Source organism: Sturnus vulgaris, chromosome 3 (genome assembly GCF_052056855.1).
Source record: "Sturnus vulgaris isolate bStuVul1 chromosome 3, bStuVul1.hap1, whole genome shotgun sequence".
Taxonomy (NCBI): Eukaryota; Metazoa; Chordata; class Aves; order Passeriformes; family Sturnidae; genus Sturnus; species Sturnus vulgaris.
The window spans coordinates 39,449,688-39,466,153 of record NC_142245.1 but is presented as its reverse complement, the minus strand read 5'-3'; the positions used below and the strand labels follow the sequence as shown (position 1 = coordinate 39,466,153).

The following is a 16,466-nucleotide window of genomic DNA, read 5'->3' as shown; positions in this document are numbered from 1 at the left end:
TGAAAGATTGTTCTCATTTCAATGAGACTTATGTCACTAATTACTATTTAATGTAGATTTTAGGACTTGATCCATATTTGACTGATTTGTCAAATCACTAGAGAAAAAACCCTTTAAATTATATCAGTACATTTAAGAAAAGATTCTGCAAAAACTAAAAAGGTGGTAAGTGGAAGAAAATCTTTTAGCTCATTGCATAATACATAAATTGTTAAATTATAGCAATATGGAATTAGATATAAAGTATTGATGAATGATCATTTTATTATAACCTGTTCCATATAGATTTTTCACTACAATATTCCACCAAAATATTTTAACCATTTTCTGTATTAAAAGCCATCAAAATATGAATAATTGCACCTCTCCCATGCAATCCACATTAGAAGTGTGTAGGGTGGGACTTGCATATTCCATTTAAACAGTAACCATTAAACAAAAATTCTTGGCCCTGTTTGTGAATGCTTTGGAAAAAATAATCTTAAAACTTATGCCTCTTTCTGTGAAGTTAAAGGATTCTTCCTCTATATGTCCTATCCTTAAATTTGTTCAGAGAGATGAGATACTTGTTATAAGTTATACAACCAACCCCTTTCTCACCAAATTTTGAAATTTACTGCAATGGATGTCAGCTTACTAAGAAGGTTTCAACTGTCTCAATATATTTTTTCTTTATATGTATAATAGATTCACCTTTACTGCTTTTTTTCCCACCACTGTGTGGCAACTGAACATTTGTGCAATTTAATGTTTCAGTTGCTATTGAAAGCTTTTCTATGAAGTTTATTAACAAAGACTAAAGTAAAATGAAATTTAGATAAGCTCACTTCATTATTCTGTAATATTTCTTATATAATCTGAAAAACAGGATAGAGATGATGCTCTGAGCTAGCTATAAAATATGTATTTTTATATAATTCTCTATATTTTAATAAATTTATATTTATCTATTTGTATAAAATAATCTATATTTATATAAATCTATACATTTTCATAAATATTTATATGTATGCTTAATTATTTGAATCTCTTCTCAGCTGCAACTATTCCATATAAACTGTTCCCTCAAACCACAGATTTCATGGGATTATATTTATGACCCATATTTTTGAGTAGCCCTCTGGTTGCATAAGCACAATACTGTACTGTTTACTATGTGCTCTGTATTCCATAAAAATGAGATTTTTAATACCAATGTTATTTTTTATCATACACTAATATCAGAATTTTCCTAGCTCATTTTCCTTGGGGTCTCCATACAGCAGTGCACTTCACTGACCTGTGTATACAGGGAATAATGATGAATCTTAGATTGGTGTCACACAGAGTTCTAGTTAGAGCAGAGTACTTGATTTTAAGCTGGCCACTTCCAGCATGATTCAAGACAGAAATAATGTACATAACATATTCCCTTTTCTTACTAAAATGCAAGCAATTGAGAATAACTAATCATAAACAGGTGTACTGGGTTTTGACTCTATTGAAATAAAAAAGCAAAACATTCCTACTGTTATCATCACAATAAGATTAGGCTTCAAAATAGCAAAAGGCATGAATAATAGCTGTGTACTGAAAGGTATTTTATTCAATACATTGTGATGCATAAGGTTTCACAGCTCTATGAAAAGTTTAAGATATAACAAATAGTCTTTTAATAGAGATGGAAACATTCAATTTTGGGTTTTGATTTTTTCCTGTTAAGAGGTAGGAGGTTTTTGGTTTTTTTTCCCTTAAATAAGATAACCGTGTATTCATCTCTGCAGAAATATTATTTTTTCTTCAAAACTTATCTATAAAATTTAGGATACTAGAATGAAGTTACAAATAGTTAAATATGGCATTAAAAAAGAAACGTGTTTAACTTTCATTCTACAGGATTTTCAATTTGTTTCTGCACTGCACAGAGTGGGACAGAAAATACGTACTTATCTTTAGGATTGCAAAAATACAGGGAGGCAGATAAATACTGTAATCAAAAATTACAGGACAATTCTGAAGTTGCATCACTGAGTACTTGTTACATTTGCTACACAATCTAAAATGTGATCTTTTCATTTTTTATAAAAACGTCATAAAGTTTTTATCTATAGAATCAACCTTCTGCCTCTCAACAGGGATGATTTACACATTGTATAGAAAGATCCTATTAGAGAAGACATATGGTGTAAATTTATTAGCAGTTTGGTGTCTACAAAATATCTATTATATATAGTCTATTATATATAATATATATTAATAATATATAATATATATTATATATATATTCTATTCCATATATTCTTTGATTCTTTAGCTAAAGCAGCTGAAGATGTGTTCTTGCTAAGAAAGAAGAACTCCAGGAAAAGAAAGAATAATTGAAAGATGCATTGGAGGGTTCTGGATTCTCCCTTTCTGCCCCTTGAAAAAACCAGAACATCTAAGGCCATAGAGTACTTTTACTTTAAAATTTTTGTATGTCTACTCCTTGTTTTCCAGGAAGCACACTTCAGAGGCCTGGATTTGATTTGTAGAATTGCCTAGTAGAAGAATAAAGAGAGCTTTGTTTGGTTTGATTTCTGTCTGGAAACTACATTTTCTGTATTTTTAATTGAAATATTTGTTTCATTTTACTGAAATAGTATACTTTGATTCTAGGCAATTTTAAAGGATTTAAAGATCTGAAGAAAGTTTCTAAAGTCTTTCAGTTAGAGCCCTCATAAAAATTGTATAAGTCAGCAGGAGTTGAACAGGAAAAATAAATAAATAAAATTAAGTAATCTGAACAGTCAAGCATTAGAATAAAATGACCAGCTTCTAATTAATCATTAAATTATTTAAAAAAATTATCAGGATTAAGTTACAGTTAGAAATCTAATACAAAGTCTCCCTCTGTGACCTTTATCTACAAGACAGGTTTAATAGCATGAACTGTGTAAAATAAACTGATGAACCTTTGTGAAGTGATCTGATATAAAATGAGGCCACTATAAAAAAGCACAGATTATAAAGATATAAACCAAAATACTCTTCATGCAATGTTCCTAGAGACCACTGGTTAGATATTTTATCTTTTAAAATTGTAGATATGTATAAAATGGATTTAAGACATCTTCCCTTCCTCCTTCCCTCTGCTTCCTCATGTACTGCCAGGGCTCACACCTTTCAACTGTACCAGTACAAATATCTCTATGGATGCTGTCAGGTTATTGTGATGACCTAAATATAAATAAAACTAAGAGGAGAAAAACCCCACCAAACCAAAACAAAACCAAAACCACCACAAATGCATTTCTTACTGGCTTTAAGATATACCATTATAGTGACCTGATTAATAAAATGAAACCTAAGTGCAACTGAGGAAACATTGAACTGTGGCACAGGACATAAACAAACAGCTGGAATTTCTTTAATCTGGTTCTGATGCCAAAGCAAGTATTCATGCAGTTCCATTTCAAGTAAACTCTATCCATCCTGCATATTAGATGAAATCAGATCCTAAGGAAAAATATATGTTTCTGTAGTAAAAGAGCATAATAATGAATCAAAACAGAGTTTTTGTTGATTGGGATGTATGGCATTTCCCAGTTTGTTGAAAAAGCAAATGAAAATTTAAGATTCATGTATCATCATACTAGCATGAAGAATGCTTATTGGCAGAGACAGAACATATAATCTAAAACTATTGACTGTTTCAACATTAATAAGGATATGCTGTTGGTCACCATTCTTAGGAATGGAAGAACAGAACAGTATCCAAACACAGAAATTTTCCCACAAATCCAGTGGTATCGTCAGAACATAGACTCAAAAATCCTGAATACCACCATTATTTTATCCTAGTTTTTCTAGCCCAGTAGCTCCATTTGAGCAGTCTGTTTCTAAAAACACTACTTATTCTTGCAGATAACTCTACACCCAAGTAAAAGGAGCCAAAATGTTATCAGCTTTAATAATTATGCTCAGGAATCCTTCTTAAAGGGCTTTATATTTATATTCCTTACTCTGGTCTTGCCTTAGAAGAGAAAGAAACTGCAGTCAAAGGAGTACATGCAGATGCAAGGGCCTGGAAGGATTTTTGAATCTCTAATGTTAGATGTTAACTGTTTGTCCAATACCATATCTTTAAAGGCCTTCCAAACATTTCTACAGTTTATGCTTGAAACTCATCTCCACATTGACCATTCTAAATTACCAAAATAAACCAAATGTTAATAGGAGGAAAGAACATAAAGATATATTTAAGCACTCAGTAAAACAGCAAACATAAACAAATGAAGAAATGGGGGTTTCAAAGAATCCATCTTTTGTTTCCTTAACTGCAAAATGACATATTGTCTGATATTACTGATGGATTAACATGTGTGCACACCCACACCAGACCTTGGAGAAGATATTGTGCTGCAACACTTAAGTCACTATCAATTTTCCTAGAACATGTGGATTTTATATTTAATTTTTACATCCTCCCCCCCCCCCCCCCCCCCCCAAATGTGAAAGGCAAAGCCCAACATTAAGAACGATGAGTAAATGTAAACTAAAGCTTAAATTTCAAGGAACCTTCAGAAATGTGAAGAAACATTGTGGCATTCAACCAGAGGTGCAAGGCCCTGCAGCTCGAATAGAACAAGTAGAGGCTGGGAAGTGACTGGCTGAGTAACAGTCCTGCTCCCTTGAGGGTTATGGTGATGGCCACATTGCAGAACAGCCAGTAATACTCCTGTCACAAGGAAAGCAAAATTGCATCCTGGGCTGCATTAAAAAGAATATGGCCAGCAAGTAAAGGAAAAATATTGTCCTTTAATAAGAAATGGTGAGGCTGTACGTAGAATACAATGTTCCTGTTTCCTCACCACATCTTAAGAAATAAAATGAGAAGCTAGAAAGATGTTCCAGTTGATGGTTACCAAAATAGTTGCCAGATAAATTAATTACTATTCCATATATTGCCTCCAGGTTCTGGTATTCAATAGCTTGGTAGGAGATTTGTGAGGTATTAGATACCTTTTTCCTCATTAGTTTTTATAAGTTAAAGAGAAAACAGATGAGACTGTCCACTTCAGTCACTTTTAGAACCTGATTCTACATGACAAGTACTGTCAAGTCTTTGAGTCATTTGAATCACATTCAATCTAGAGGCCCAAAGCACTTCGTGCATTGTCAACAGAATAATAATACTAATTTTTAGCATTTCTGGCTTTCCTGCTTGAAAAAGGGATATTCCTCAGTAAGCTACATGAATATCAAAGCCTTCAAGAAGAACTAAACTGACACAAGTTCAGAGAGGTTTTAGTGTGTTGACTGTAGGATCTAAAGGTGGAGGTGTTTTTATATTTATCATTTAGTTATGGTAAACTGAACATGAACATAAATCTCAGACATCTCATGAATGAAGCTGTAAATTTACCTATGGCTAGAGAGAATTATCAAGTATGTACTGAAAAATACACATGTATGTATAAATACTGCACATGGTAAAGATGTGATTTTAAATTAAAGGAATTTTAAGACTGTAATAAAATGAATTAAGTTTGTTAACACATTTCAAGTAGTACCATTATTTTTGTGCCTTACTTTCTTTACCACTAAAGCACTTGTTTCAGAAGTACAGGGAAGTCTTATTAATTAAGCAGCAGTATGTTATGACATTTTCAATAGAAAGGTAATGCAGAAATATAAAATAATAGGCTCATCCATCTCATTTCATAGAATCACAATAATTTACTTTGGAAGAGACCTCTGGAGATCATCTCATTCAATTCCCTGCCTCAAACATGGATAACTATTTTTCCACTATCCAGTTAAAATTTTCTTTATTGCAAATTGTGACTGCTGCCTTTTTGCTTTCTGTTGCGCACCACTGAAAAGTGTCTGGCTCTGTCTCCTCCACAACACCCCTTTAGGCACTGGAAGACTGCAATTAGCTCTCAATTAGCTTTCTCTTGCCTAGACTAACCCAACCAATAAAATAAACAGAAGATTCTGGAATAAACTCACAAACTAAATGAGATGGTGGGAGTCTGAAAGGACTGCAGAGTGGTTAATGATCCAGAAACCATTCATACAATGATTAATAATAACAACCGGCCCAAAGATCTGACAACCAGGAAAAATAATAACCTTCTAGAAATTACAGAACAATAGTTATTATATCCCTAGTTGGTAACAATATCGAAACTTAAAATCCCCATACCAAAACAAAATCTAAGACGAGCATTGGACAGGATATAGGTATAACACTTTTTGCTAAGGAGGAATGAATGGTTTGAACTTATTTAAATTCTTGATATCAATAAAGTTGTAGGCAACTGGGAAAATATGTGATATCATAATCTGCACCTTAACTAGAAGGTGTTTCTTTAGGAGGTCTTGAAAAAGGCTTTGTCATGGTTGTTCATAAAAATGTAGCATTTATTAGAGAACAGGTTAAACATTTCTATGAGGGGGAAAAAACCTCACACACTTAAAGTTAGAAATAAATTGGAGTAAAAAGTAAGTACAGTTAGAACAAAATACTTGGCCCACTAAATCTGTGACTTAGATAGATAGACTTAAAAAGCAATTTGCAAATAAAGAACTTAACTATTTAACAATTTCACGAAGTATTTTAAAGTATTCAGAAACAAACACTCACCAAATGTGACTCAGGTACTGTTTATTGCTGAGCAACTGTAAATAATTGTATGCAGGTACACAGTATTTCTTGGTAGGTCCTAGGTAGGCCTTGGAAGATTCTACTGGCTTAGTGAAATTTTATATATATGGTATGATATGGAACACCTGAATCAAGTAATTTTCAGGTAACATCAGATCAGACGCAATTACTTTAAAAAACCCATTTGGAAATAAAAGGCAATAGTTTTTATTTAGATAATATCTTAGAGGCTTATTCGGTTATACCATCAATTTCATAACCTGCAGATGAGAATGTGGGTATAAGCAAAGACAATTCTTAGCTGATGTGAAACTATTGCTTTAAGCATAAAAACTTAGAAAAACCATTATAATGTGCTTGTGCACATTATCTGTTACTCTGTGCAAGGATGGAATAGTTTTGACTTCCTTAGAGAAATAACAGCAGTATAAAAGGCTGTCACTTTATAATGAAATATACATGGATACCGAATTAATTATTAAAGCAGAAAAACAGCTTCACTCTTAGAGAGAACTCACTTTTACATTCTAAGGCTTATCAGCAAACCTCTTTGATAAAATAAAAGATTAAGAGAAACAGCACAATTCTAGCAGTACCAATGTGTATCTGCTACCTTTAAAATTTCATCAAATAACTCAATGCTTTTGAATTACAGCTAGTGCAAATCTAAAAATTAAGCCACTTCTTAAAATATATTTTTGAAAGATTATTCTAACCTGATAGTCAACATATTAGATGATATCACCACATTAGGTTATGTTTTAAAAAACCATTAATAATCTAGGATTCTTAATGCATAAATAAACAATTATCTGGGGAAAAGGCATAGGGCTGAAGCTCCTGCTCTCTGTGATTGTTACTGATGGTTTCTAGTTTTATCTAACTGATCTATTTATCTAATCCATCAGAAAGTAGTCAGGCAGTGGACTAATGGTGTGTCCCTTTCAACTGAAATATCCTATTCTATTCTAGTGAGCATTTGAAATCAACTTTGTGCAACGTCAGTCAGATGGTCTAGATCACCTTCTGAGGTGGTCAATTCATGTAAGTTTGACTTTCCACACCCTTGAAAACAAACTGCTGTCCCTAATTAGCTGCAACTCTAACGTGTTCTTGTACACAAGAACACATTAACATAACCTTGCTTTCTGCTGTCATGACTGTCTAGAGACAAGAGATCACTGATGGATTGATGTCAGGAGCTATGGGAACAGGAAGTTGTATTCAATTCATCTTTCCACCCTTGTTATACATAGCTTAAGGACTTCTATTGAAGGAGGACTGAACTTTATGATCTTCTTTTATTATCTCACAGAAATAATAGATCAAATTAATCACAGTTGATGATAAATACATTGCAAATAATATGCTACTCATTTCTAATCTAATTTGTGAAGGAATTTTTTTGAGTAAGTTCAAGGTAAAAGATTAATAAAAATCCAAGCATAAATTCAAAAAAGATCAAGGTTTTTCCTCATCAGAAAAGCTTTATCTAAAATTTTTTTTTCTCATTTTGGGGAAGGTTTGTAGTATCATGGCTTTGGCTATATGCTTGTTATAGTTCATCAAAAAAAGAACAGGACAAATTCAGCGATATTACTGAAGAGTTTTTATTATTTTCCCAACCTCTTCAGAAAAGCAGCAAACCATATAAGGAATGAAAAACTATAAAGCAGAAAGTAGACATAAAACACAGATCTAGTTCTAAAAAGCAAAAATGCAGCTTTCTTCATCTTTAGCTTAAGCTAAAAATTTCCAGCTAAATTAGAAAATTGGCAGCTATTATTTGAGCTCAAAATGAATCAACCTCTGATAACTGTATGACAGCAACAATTTTGAACAGGAAAATTAATATTCTAACTCTCAAATGAGTAAACTAGTCTTAATAACGACGGAATACAAATTTCCAAACAAATACATACTATGCCCTTTTGTATCAATTTATAGTTGCCTGTGGTTTCACCCAAAGTGCTGCACAGGATCAGAAGGTTAGCTTTTGGAACAGACATAAAAAGGACTGCAGTTTTCACCTGATTAATATGTGGCTTGGCTTTTGTTGTTTTTTGTGGGTTTTGTGGTTTTTTTTGTTTTTTTGCAACCATTTGAACTGATCTGTGAACATGTTAACCAAAAATTCATACTAAGGTAAGTTACTGCATTTTGTCTTTCACACTGTGGAAGCACAAGGTAAGCAATGACTCAAAGGAAACTTAAATTTACCCGAGTTCAAGTGCGAACTTGACACTCTAGCACAAACTTTGTTAAAAGGAATGTTTCTGCCTCAAATATGGGCCCGTCTACCACTCTAGGAATAATAAGAGCAGCAATGTTCCAATGCTGCTATTAAATAGCGAGGTAAAGTAGGGGTTTCCCATCCAAACTGGCCTTTGTAAGAGCCTGGAAGGACAAGATAAAAAGCACAGAATGGGAACATCACTTACAGTACAGGCTCATATAGGTATTTATGATTCTGAAGTGTACCACCACAGGCTTCTGACCCTATCAGAATTTTTTTGGATATGAAGAGAACAGAGCAATATTGACTCTGATACTTTGTGACAGTAATATTATACGTCAGTGCACATGTTCTTCATTATGAGACAAGATCCACTACATTACAATAAAACTCATGTTTCTAATGAGATCTGCATTCAAACTGAAGTTTCAATTACACTGGAAGCAACACCCTTTTTTAGCTCCATTATAGCCTAAGACATTAATCTGAATATTTGTATCTCCTTAAAGACCAACATTTGTAATTTTCATTTGTCTATCTTTCTGTAATAGTTCTTTAAATAAGGCATGGATTGACTTGCATTTATGAATATATTATTAATTTGAAAACAATGCAAGAGATTTAAATTAATTCTTTTTAAATTTAATGTGCCAGTTAGGTTATTGAGGGATTTAACTGATATTCTAAATATAGAATTCTACCAGGTCTACAGCTATTCAGAATTTTTTCATTGTAGGGAAACTATGTAGCTTTAAAACCTAAGTAAGACACGTATTTTTTGCATGGTATTGAAGGAAGCCACAGTAGAGCATACTAGCAACCCACAGATTCTGTCTCTTAGTAAAACTGCAGTATTTGTAATTCCCTAGAATTGTCTGTTTCCTGAGTGTCAATGTGCAAAGCCGAAAGCGAAAAGAAACTATCTCATTTAAATATATAAGACATCTTATTTTTGTTCTGAAAAACTACCACGTGCTACTACACTGTCAAAAATTCACAGTGCTATTTGAAATGTAAATATAGACTCAGTCTTGTTTTTATAAAACTCATAATTCAGTCACCTTAATAGAGATTTTATCAGACACTTCAAAATGAGTTTTTAAGATCTTTAAGATCTTTAATGCCTTAAACATGCAATAATATTAATTTGAAACTAGCACTTCTTAAGGAAGTTGTGATGACATGATTGTGATCAAAAACAAACAAATGGAAGTATCTTTTTCTCACGGTAGAGGAATGTAAATCTCACACCAATGCTACATAGTCCAAGCAAAAGCTTGACTTCAGTGGTTTAATCACAAGGTATTAAGCGCATGCTTAAATATTTGCAGGAACAGATCTCCTTCATGCCAAATTTATATTTCATCAAACCAAGTTGTCAACAAGTTTCAAAGGATGAAGGAATTTAGGGAAAGAAAGAAAAAGTCTAAAATTTAGCTCTTGCTGTTTTAGGAAGTTTTATCAATCTTAATCTATATGATTTCTGTCCAAGGACACACTAACTCCATTAAAAAAATGCATAAAAGGCATTCTTTACTTAAACCAGATCCTGCTGAGTTATCCTTGTGAATAACTTCTCATGAAAATAAACTCTTCATAGTTAAGCAAGAGGAAATACAGATGAAAAAAATCAAGATGGAAGAAACAAAACAGACAATAAAATGGGTATTATTATCAAAGAGATACTATTATTTTGCAGAATAACAGTGTGAGAAGAGAGCAGTGCTTAGGCTAGATCAGAACTCAGTAGGATAGTAGATGTGAACATGAATTTGATGTGAAACATTCATCAAGGCTAGTGATGAGAAAACGTTACTGAAATGATGATGAATTAATTCATGCTCTGAAAGTAGTATAGGAAATGAAATGGAACTGAGGGAGATAAATTTTCCTCGTGCACATGCCTAATATATAGTGGACAACAAAAATGAAACAATGACAAATTAACAAAATATATAGTGTCTGTCACAAAACCGAGAACAGACATCCACAAAAAATACATTCCCAAAGTTGACACATTCATTGAATACGGTTTTAGAATGTATGTTTCCAGTGATAGTGAACTTTTCTCTGTAAATTTAGAGACATACAATATGAAGTTTTCTTAAACACCTCACATTCTCCTCTACACATCTTACAATTTTATAAGCTGCATTATAACTGTTTAACATATCTCTTCAACACTTACAGCAAAATAAGGTAGTTACAGTTTGTATGTAATTGTTATAGGTTCTTAGCTCAATATTTTCATAATCTTCAGTCACTCAATAACATACACAACATATGAATAACCAGTACCCATGTCAGGTAGTAACTTATATTTATACAAAAGAAATAATTGATAATGATGATCTAGTTAATCTGCACTACTCTGCTTTTCTTCACTGAAATTTATGTTGTTCAGAAAGTATATTGTCTGTGTGAGCTAGGTCAGAATATCCACGGCTACACAAAATCAGATGATTGTGGAAAGCTACACAAAGCCATTTTTTTTAAACAGTTGCCTTAAGAAGCAAAAAGTTCAGAATTGTAGAGCATGACTCATCCTGCTATTCACGTGAACATCTTATACCTCATCTTTGTGTTTTTCAAGGCAAAATCTGCTCCATATTTTCATATTGAAAGACTGTATAATCTCTATATTTCTTTTTTAAATAAAAAACACACTTAACTCAATGCCATCTTTTACCTGAAATGTCATTAAAAAATCAGAATTGATAAGAAAAAGTAGTTGAAGAAATTATTCAGTATCTGAGACTCAAAGTAGAATGGTCACGGTATATAACTAGTAGAAATTAAAACATCAAACACACATTGATTTTTATGTTGTCAATTCCATTTGTTTTGTCACTTGCCAGAGAACTCTGCAATATTTAGGTAAAAGTAGGAAGGTTGATAACTAATGGCCAGAGAACAAGTCATCCATTAATTGGATAGGGCTCAGAAATCACCTTCAGGGTAGATGGAGAAAATTCATCAGTGCTGTGTTTGCGGCACTGAACAAAACTTTCCGACAAAACAACAAGATGCACTTTTAAAGACAGATGTTTCTGCTTGTACTTTAAAGATTAAAGTGGAACAAGTCCTGGCACTTCTAGATGGCAACCTTTGTAGCTAGGAAAAGCTTACCCTGCTTGAATATAACAAGCATAACAAGTCTTGGCTGTATTACCTACTTCCTAAAATGCTTCCATCTTTAAGAAGAAAGGTATCTGCTTAGCTGAAGGAGGAGGAACAATTTGTTTTTGTCCTACATGTCAATTTACCAATTTCCAAAGCTTACACCACCACTTGTGTCCTCTGGAGTCCATAGTAATATGAATTGTCTTTATCCAAGTACCTAGCAAATCATTGTCACATAGCAGCAGTCGACCTTTCTTTTCAATCTATGCACTTTTCAGGAGTCATAAATCAGTTGACTTTCAGGCTCGATGAGATGGCATATGCCCTGGTTTGAAGAACAGATGGAGGCTTGGGGGAAAATTGTTTCTGCAGGCTTACTACATGCAGCACTGCTCCATAAAAGTGAACCATTCACACTAATTTCTCACATACATTATACAGGCAGGGAGCACCAGCCCATTCAGCAGAAAATCTTTCATCTAGCTTTCAGAGGTCATTTAGCAAATTTAAATTAAAGTTATTTCTGATACATGGCTGAGTTTTCATTCCATACACTTTCAAGAGATGCCAAATTATATCAAATAAAGAAATGGCTTTAATTGTGTATTCAGGGGAAAAGGAACATCAAATTAACTGCCACAACATTACTGTTTTCTAGAATCCTGGGATAAGTTGCAACTATTAATTAGCCACAGAGGAACCAATGAATGAAATATTTCTGCTGTGAGGAATCAGGTAAACTATCACTATTCTTTGCAAGACTTTTTTAGACTTCACCGCAAAACTAGTCCCCAGATTCACCACTGATGTTGTTAAAAGAATGCAAAATCTCACAAATTTATAGGAAAACTTTTACTTTAAGTAAAACATTATTCAGCTGTTAAATAAATGGATTTGCCATATTTTTAAAAAATATGCTACATTTTCTGAGCACAGAGAAAAGAGACATTTCATTAAATTAATAAATTATAAATATGAAAGAAATAGAAATATCTAGAGGACAGTAAAAAAATCTAACTCCAGAAAGAATTACATTTTACAATCACATTACTTGTGAGCCACAAGTGGTGAAACAGAGGGATTACACTGAATAACCTCTAATACATAATGTGACTTTAACTTGTGTTTCACTAGAAATAGTAGTTTAAATGTAAAAATCAACCAATGAGAACGTTGGTAAGTACTGAAATAGTCACAATGATTTTTATGGGATTTCATAAAAATATAGTATTTTGCAGCAGGGTTTTGCAGTAGCATTTTGATAAGACTTTTTTAATCTCTACCACCTCACATTTCTTCTAAGACCTGCACTATTATTAAAACATTTTTTCAACAGAAAATTAAATCTAGAACAGTGCTTTGGAAAAGCAAGACTTGAATATGATAAATTTATTTGGAATTTGTGTTATTTGTGGTGGGATCAAATCAACACAAATTTCAAACTTGAGAAACCTATTGTTGTAATACTTTCTGTGACTGTATGTACCATGGAATGAAAACTGGATATACCCAAAATTACACAACAACTTGAAAAATGTTTCCTTAATTGAAGGACATCAGCTTGGTACCCTATTTTAGTCTGTAAATGATTAAACTGAAGGATGATTAAACTTAGCCATGTCACATAAAATGCTAGTGTCAATATAAATAGTGACTTTTGAAAAAATCCAACCACAAACATATTGCATGTAAAATTAAGACATTGGTAAATATAAATGTAATTAGACTAAAAGTAACACTGTCTTATATTTAAGACAGAGATTTGAATTGGCAGTTGTTAAAAAGGATGATTATAAATTCTGGAACTTTCATAACTTTGGACACTATCATAGAAACACAGAATGGTCCATGTTGGAAGGGACCTTAAAGACCATCTGGTTCCAACCCTTTTGCAATAGGCAGGGTCATCTTCCACCAGATCACACCACAGGTAGCTCAGTCTGGCCAAGAACACTTCGAGGGATAGGGCAACCACAAATTCTCTGGACAACCTGTTGCAGTGCCTCACCAGCCTGACAGTAAAGAATTTCTTCCCAATACCCAATTTACACTTACTCTCTGTCAGTTAAAAGCCATTCCCCCTTGTTGTGACACTCTGTGCCCTTTTAATATCTCTGTCCATCTCTCTTGTAGCCTCTCTTCAGGTACTGAAAGGCTACAGTAAAGTCATCCTGAAACCACCTCTTTTCCAGGCTGAAAAATCCCAACTATTGTAGTCTTTATAATTTAGAGATGGAAAGGCTGCTGGGCCATCTTGGCTAAATGACGCTTTTGACTAGAAAGGTTGGATCAGATGATCGTTAAAGTCTCCTTCAAACCTACAACTGTACGATTCCATGGTTCTATGACAGCTGATCAAAAATGGGTTCCTGTGAGCATTATCAACTATAAACTTAATAGATCAGGGGAAAATTTGTCATACTATAGGGAGAAAAAGGGACAAGATTATGAATAATATTTACATCTGGGAATAATGATCCCATTCTATTGCACTCAATGGAAATTTTGTTGTTTTATTTGCTAGAAAATATTTGGCATTTATTCACTCTTTATATGACCTAGGGTCATAGAGTGGGTATACATATAGTACTACATAACTTCGCTCAAGAAATTTGAGGGAGTTTTCATTAAATGAACACCAGGTCATAGTCATTAAGATGTGCCTATTAGCTTAGTATTCTGCATTTAAAAAACAAAACAAGAACAGTCTTGTAATGGAAATTTCTAACAATCTCTAAGAAAAAGTCACATGCACATCAGTCAAGACAACTTCTGAAAGTGATTAGTAAGGTACTAATATCACAGTCATAAAGAATGATGAATGACATTTGTCTAAACACAACTATTTACACTAAGTATTTACTTGTGCTTGCTTCAGTAAGCCATGGTATACAAATTATTAATAACTTCTGACTTAAGATGATGCAACTGAGTATTGCTATTTTTAGTTTAAAGCTGAATATTTCTTCCTTGCTACTATGCCACACAGTTTGCTGTATTACTGTCTTCATAGAAAACTGAGAGTTTTACTCTCCTTTAAAAAAAAAAATTAGTATCCAAACTATCAGTTTACACTATATATGTTAATACAACTGTGGGTTTTTTTCCCCACAGGCAGCATTTAAAATTTGCTTCTTCGAGACTTGATTTTTTACCTCAATTCATACTTGCAGTTTCTCTAAATTATTATATATTATTTCTGGCTTAATAAATTCTTGCTTTCAGTTGCCTTTTCTTGAATCCACACTGCAATTTTCTGTTATACCAACACACTTTTATTGGAGACAGGCTTATAAAGGATCACTGGAATGATTTTAAAAGGAGCCCTCCGGGAAAGATAAACAGAGGTCAATTGCAGCAGAAGACGGGACTATCGCTTAAAACACTAATGAAGACATTTAATAAAATATCAACTAACACCACTCTGTGCTGTACCGACTGTGTCTATGCATGATACATGACTGTTCCTCTTTCTACATAACCTTGGAAAAAGCTTTCATTCTGTATGACAACACTTGTGGGGGATTTACCAGTTTTTTTACAGTGTACTCTCAGCATGTTTTACTAAGAAGATATTAAATACAGTTTAACAAAAAATGGATGCAGAAAAAATATGCTTCTATATGAAAATACATTTTTTAAAACTATTAGTTTTACAGCAATTTTTTCTCTTTGCTTTCAGATATCTAAGGCTGCAATTGCATGAACAGCTAAAGTAATCTAGCAGATCACTGCTAAAAACAGTTTTGAAATCCCTCAACTGTCTTACATTTTTCACTGTACTTCACTACTGTTTCTCTCTTCACCAACAATCAGCATGAACACTCATGGATTACCATGTACCCAGAGTTTCCAGGACCATGAGCGTGTTGCTTTCCAAAAAAAAACCACACCCACCTTCTTTTCCTGAGTTAGTGAGATAAAATTACTCAAAGAGGGTTCTGATAAATGTCAGTGCCAGTGTCAAGTGTGCTTCAGAAATAGAAAGCAGAAGAGGTGAAGCAAAGTTGAACCTCCTCCTTAAATGGCAATATGCTTAAAACCCCTCAACTTCTTGAATTACATCTTAAATTACACAAATTGCAAGATGACAGTATAATAATGGGGTCATTCCTTAGGGTAAATGAGCTCCATCTGATTACTTTTAATTTATTTAGAGATTTGAACTTTGCAAAGTGTTACCTGAGTTTGTGAATAACATACAGTGTTTCTTCATCTGGTTTAATGACAAAACAATATTAAAAAATGAAAAATATGAAGACAATAACTGAAAGCTCTGCAAATGAAAACCTGTCTTCCCTCCCAACTATACTGGTTGATATTAAAAAAAGTATTTTCTCTCTCTTAAGGTTTATCCCCCAAGCAAGCAAAAAAGACTGCACTTCCAGGAAAAGAAAACAAAATTTAAAACCAAGTTATTTTGTAGAGAAAACCCCAAAACAAAGTCCAACACTCAAGTCAACCAACCAAAACAAA

General features: G+C 33.2%; 1 protein-coding gene and 1 long non-coding RNA gene across 2 annotated transcripts in view; one reads left to right on the top strand and one right to left on the bottom strand.

The window, feature by feature from the left end:
- The window catches only part of PACRG (parkin coregulated), a 95,583-nt gene that overhangs the window by 24,369 nt on the left and 54,748 nt on the right, over nucleotides 1-16,466 (bottom strand). The window lies entirely within an intron of this gene.
- The window catches only part of LOC148224288 (uncharacterized), an 80,779-nt gene that overhangs the window by 54,364 nt on the left and 9,949 nt on the right, over nucleotides 1-16,466 (top strand). Inside the window, exon 4 of the long non-coding RNA XR_015802299.1 lies at nucleotides 12,649-12,725. This is a non-coding gene — a long non-coding RNA (uncharacterized LOC148224288). The remainder of the gene's footprint in view (nucleotides 1-12,648; nucleotides 12,726-16,466) is intronic.